A 6135-nucleotide genomic window follows, 5' to 3' on the forward strand; every position below is an offset into this window, starting at 1 on the left:
TTATTTCATTATAATAGATATGCAAGAAAATCACAGAATCAGTAAGGCTGGAAAGAGTATTAAGACTATCTAGTCCAACCATCAACTTATCACCACCAGACCACTAAACCGTATCATTCAGTGCAATATCTACCCGTTTCTTCAAAACCTCCAGGGACAGGCACATCACACCTCCCTGGGCAGCCTGCTCTAAAATTTACTACTCTGTCTGAGAAGAAATTTTTCCTAATATCCAACCTAAATAAAATATAAATATATAAAATATATATAAAGAAAATAAATATAAACTACCTGTAAGTCAGTATTCCTGATTCATGCACAAGTTGCCTAGTGAGGTTATGAATGCCTGCACCCTAGAAACATTCAAGACCAGACTAGATGGGACTCTGAGCAACTGGGTGTAGAGGGAGGTGTCCCTGCCCATACTGCAGTGGGGGAAATAAGGCTGGAATTAGATAATCTTAAAGGTTCTTTCCAACCTAAACCATTCCATAATTCTATGCCCAAGCAATTTACCAACCCACAAATACACCAATTAACCGAAGCAGAAGGTCAGATCTGATGCTGCAAGGGTTGAAACAGTAAGGTTTGCTAAGTCATACCTAGAAGTGAGGTCAGAAGCAGCTGTTAGCAATGAAGACCAAATAGGTTTGATTGGCAGTCCACCTCTAATGCTTCTGGATTAAGCAGACACACCCAATACCAGCTCAAGGATTGATAGGTATAGGATGGAAATGCATAGTTGTGTGATTTTCTTTCCAGGTGGTCTCTTTTTGTTGATAACTCCTAGTACCAAGAGAGAGCTAGGAAAAGCTTTCTGCTTTTGATGAGCCTGTTCTGGGTGGAATTTTCAAGATAATGGTTCCTTGCAACCTCCCTTATATTCTTTCAAGAACAAATCATTTACTCCTGTAACCCAGACGAGGATTAACAGCAATCTTTTATTCTCTTTCCTGATGATTCAAAATTGAGTTTTTAATTTTTTGTGTGTGCATGTGTGTCAAATCATTTTAAATCTAAAAAGAGTCCATAATAATATAAGATTTTCATCACATGGAAATTGAGAGAGAGAAGTAGAAGAAAAGAAAAGGGGAAGGAAAGCAAGCATGACCACCACAAAGCTTAAAAGTGAATATAATTCTTTTCATTTTCTCCATATGAGAAAACACACTTTTCTCAGACTTCCTGTTTCCAGAATGCTCTCAGAGACATCTGTCTTCAGTCATCCATCTCAGCTGTAAGATTCTTTAAGTCATTATTGGACAATCTTCCACATTCACAGAAAATATCAGGGTGAAGTTTGTTACTTAGTTTTAAAATTAGTTATTCAAAATGCATTGCCTTTTGTATCAGATGGAAAAATTCCAGGGACAAATTATCAAGATACATTAATCAATTCATCCTTTAAATAAACTTATACTGTATCTGTGGAAATCTCATAGTTAAAAGCTACCAACAAAAACTAATTAAGAATTGTTTGAAGTCATTTTGTAGAGTCACTTTCCCACGTCAATTCCAAGTTATTCAAATCCTAAAGTTCTAAGTTAATTATATGCTTCCAAATACTGGGAGAAATGTAAGTACTTACAAATTATCAACTGATATGTTAATCAACACAGTACATTTCATCTCACTGATTCCGTAACCAGCACTTTTATTGTTTATAAACCTCAAAGCACGTGTTGCTCATTTGAAGTTTAACAGATTCTTTTGAAAAGTTCAGCCAGGGTAAGATAGCCACTAAAAAATTAATTCTTTTTTTTTTGTTCAATTGAGATTGCCTACTTTACATTTAGCTGACTATATCCTATTTATACTGCTTGTTGTGAATATAATTCCATTCACTAAATCTGTCCAGGACATAGAATATTTTCAATCTTTTGTTATCTTTTTTGAAGTTAAAAGTATTCTTTTCCCCTTAGATGGATGGACAGTTCTCTTAGGACATATGTCCAGTTTATGGGAATGTGAAAGGGCAATCTCCAATAGAGCTATAGTTCTAGTATCTTTTTAAAGATTTCTGAGTTTCTGCATGTGTCACCTTTCATGTGGCTCCATTTTCACATACTAAAGTGATAAAAATGACAAGTGAATAGAGATAACCTAGAAAGCACGTACAAGTCAAAGTAGAGTTACAGTGAGTAAGCCAGAAATTCAAATGAAATATCTTAAAAATACCATTTCCTGTACAGAACCCACTTTTTTCTTACTGCCAGATTTACTGAGAGTGAATCTGCACAGCAACTGGTCCCGAAAATGAAAACTCATGCTGTTGTTTCAACTGACCTTTCCATAGAACTCAGTATTTCTGTACTTCAGAAATTCCCATTTGTACAGTTGAATAAACTCAGACTTTTGTTAATGAGCTACAGAAAATTAGAAAGGAAAGAGACAAGTGCAATCTCATTTCCTTCGAAGTTTATTTCCATTGCCTTTTGGCCTATCTTCAACTACTGTGCTAAGCAATGCCTTAGTTCAGCAGGGATTTCTAGAGCCATTTACCCAGATAACAATGTGTAATGTGTGTCTAACATACAATTAAAATTAAGGTTGCCTGAAATTAAGCTGAGGTAGCCTAGCTAAACAATGAATTAATTACATTTTTTTGTGAGTGTACACCAAGGCCATAAAGACAGTGGCATCTTGTTACAATACAGCTTGTTTTTACTTTGCAAGCATTCTACTGTTCTGCTTTTCAAGCATCATAACCTAAATTGATTTACAAGGCAAAAAATACTGGCATTTGGGATCTGTCATTTATATATGCATTTTGAGGAAGTTTTGCTTTGGACTTACATTAGTCTGCTGACGGGGACTAAGTGCCTGCTGGAATGCATCTGGAATCCTTCTGCAGTACATTTTCTAACTTAGTTTCATTGAAAAGGAATCCAATTTTTAAAAATGTCTTTATTTTTGATTCTCCATTGCCCATGATTTTTGTTCTTCAAAGAGGAATTTATACCAGTTAATGCATTTGTGCTATGTATAACTTGTGTAACTGCCTACTTCATATCTGCACTCAGATCCTAATGTGAAAGCATTCTTAGCTATGATCGCCCATGCCAGCACAGTGCCTGGAGGGAAACTTCTCTGCAGTTTCAAGAGCAACATGATTAAAGGAAAGCTGGATTCCTCTGCCTTTGAAATCCCATTCACAAGTAATAAAAATTACTTCTCTGTCTACTGACAGGCATGCTGAAGAACATCAGATTATTATTTAACTTCATTTTTTAAAGATTTCTCCATGCAATATAAAAGAAATAATAATAAAATAGTGGGACTGTATGCCATGATGTACAGTTCTAAGACATCAGTAAAATGCCCCCACCTTTTATTTATAGCAACAAAAGGCTGGAATCATAATGTCATATCACTTTTGGAAAAGCTTTTGACAGTAGGAATCCATAATGTTGACCCCATTCTCAAGATATCTTACTTTCCTTTGATGAAATCTGAAGAAAATTGTTTCATTTTTTTATTCCTCCAGAAAAAAAAAAAAAAAAAAAAATTACAGTTCAGCTTCAAGTATAAAATTTACATGAACTAGATAAATTTTACGATGATCTAGGTGTAACTTATCACAGTATCACAGTTATCACAGTACTGAGTACAGTACTTTGAAGAGATTGAAACAAATTTAAATCTCTACAAGCATCCCTTATTGCAACCGCAACAAATCCCCATATGGAGACTAAAATACACAGGTATTATGGGAGAATAAATGATTTAAGTTGAAAACTTTTTTCTGAAAGCCAGTAAAAGTTCACATATTGATCATAAGGACCTAATATTGCCATGTCATATTCATAACTGAACATAAGATATGTGTGGCATCTCACTTGATCTCTAGTCTTTTTTGAAGCAAATTAGAGGATTTCAGATTCATCTCTTTGGAATTTGCAGGATTTTGCAAAGATCTTTTGCTGTTACAGTTACCCTTTTGTAGTAAGCTTCTTGGTGGGGAGAGCCATACTATCTTTCTGAAATGCTTTCTGAGCCATACTATCTTTCTGAAATGCTTTCTGAAATGCTTCATAACTTTGGCACATCACAACCACATCAGCTCAAGCAGGAAAGGAGCGTATCAGCCCCAGTTTTTGATTGGTTTGAATTGTTCTGTAAATTCCCAGACAGGGAAACAGCATTGTCTAAGGTAATGTAAGCAGATTTATCACTCTTTTCTGAGCATCTTTTGTTTTGATCACACTGACCCTAGCTCTGGCACGAATTTGTGCAGCTGCTTGGTGAACTAGCTTGGCAAACTGAGCCAGCAGGAAAAGAATCAGAAGGAGCAAAAAGAGCTGAATGATTTTTTAACTTTATCCACTGGTCCAGGAGGCTTATGAGAGACACTGATCACATTTAAATAGAAAACAATTCCCACTAAAAGGCAATGAAATAAAGCTTCAAAAAGTAGAGTTATTTTCCTCATTAGAAATGAGAAAGCGTTTTGAGGAATACTATGGCAATTTATGTCACAAATCACTCCAAATTCTGGGTTTCATGCTTTTTCCTAAAAGAAAAGAAATCCTTTTAAGATGATCGATTTACAAGAACAATAGAAAACGTTGGTCTCCATAGAAAATAAAAGCATCTGTTACCTAATAAAAATTACAGTCTCACAGGTTTTTGTTTTTAAAGCTTAGTATGTATTCAGTCAGGACTTGTTGTATCTGAAGTGTTTTTATATGTAACCAAGAAGGTGTGGATTCTACAGTTTTGTGGTTAGGTTTAAACACAAGCATGACCCTCTGAAGAAATTCAATACAGTCATAGGAAATACCATTCCCCTTATTTGACTGTAGGCAGAAAAAGTATGTATTTTCTACAGGATTGTTTTCAATTAATACAGTACCTCCAGTTAGTTCACCACGTATTTATACTGTCCCAAAGCAGGAGCAGAATAATGTGCCTAGGGAACTGAATAAAACAGCTCAGTTATTTTGAGCATTTTTCACACATACCAAAGTATACTTATTAAAGGAAAGGAGGTGACCTTTTTGAAGCTGTAGGTCAACCACTGAAATGCAATAAAAATCCAGAAGGAAACATGTTGATTTTAAAAAAATGACAATATTTAATTAAAATTGATAAGTAAGTAGAATAGTGCGTGTTTTGAAACAACTGAAAATAAATACAGGAGATCTTTAAGATGCTAAAGAATTATAGGTTCCGGTTCCTTATGAAAGCTCAGAGAAAGTAAAAAAACGTCATTTGCCTCTGCGTAATTCCACACAAGAAGAGTTGATTTATGTTCAGCTCTTCCTCACTTCTTCTCTTTGCTAAAAGTCAAATACCCCTAGCAACCATTTAAAAAACATACCAGCCTCTCATATTGTCAAAGCACTTGACTCTGATAACTTAAAAGTCATCTTCTGTCTTCCCTGCTGCAAATGCAGTTGGATTCATTGTTCATGTACTCACAAAGGGTGAGCATAGCTGTTGTGCACACACGTACAACTAATAGTCAAACACTTATTGAACTAATTATACTTTCATTATTTGTGATTTTCTTTTACTTACTTGGTTCTACTGAAACATCTCTTGATGTTTTTATTACAACAAGGTTTATAGTACTCTCTGAAGAGAGAGTTTATCTACACTGTTCTCATTGAATAACCCGTACCACAATAATTGCCAGTTAAAACAGCATAATGCACATCAGCAAATTTTTTTTGAAAAAAACCTTGTGAATAGGAATGATCACAAATTAAATAATTTATTAACCATAGCATCAAAAATACAAGTTGTGAATAAATACTAATTTAAACTATTAACCAAATGAGTGAAATTTTTCATTTGCTAGAAAAGGCCAGTACAAATGTATCAGTTATATCACTTCAATCATCAACATATATAATCTCACTGTACCAATTCTTTCAACTGCTTTATGAATGTTTACTATCTTTAAAATATCATCACTTGAGAAATATAATCCATCCCCTTTCACTATCAGGAAATACAAATCTTTCAGAAATTTTCATATTGAAGTTTACTTGGAATGGAGGCCATATAATGATATAGTCTACACCAATCAGCTATAATTAATCTGCAGTGCAGCTGGTTCCTAATATATACCATATCCACATCTAGATCTGTCTTAAAACTATGACTGTCAGAACATAAATTCATTTT

The 6135-nt window shown here is 34.5% G+C and overlaps 1 long non-coding RNA gene across 1 annotated transcript in view; it reads right to left on the reverse strand.

The window, feature by feature from the left end:
- LOC122179624 overlaps nucleotides 1-645 on the reverse strand; it is a 41224-nt gene extending 40579 nt beyond the window's left edge. Inside the window, exon 1 of the long non-coding RNA XR_006178776.1 lies at nucleotides 603-645. This is a non-coding gene — a long non-coding RNA (uncharacterized LOC122179624). The remainder of the gene's footprint in view (nucleotides 1-602) is intronic.
- Between the last annotated feature and the right edge of the window lie 5490 nt (nucleotides 646-6135).

Source organism: Lagopus leucura, unplaced genomic scaffold (assembly GCF_019238085.1).
Source record: "Lagopus leucura isolate 7727_CA_CO unplaced genomic scaffold, USGS_WTPT01 Super-Scaffold_100004, whole genome shotgun sequence".
NCBI classification, from domain to species: Eukaryota; Metazoa; Chordata; class Aves; order Galliformes; family Phasianidae; genus Lagopus; species Lagopus leucura.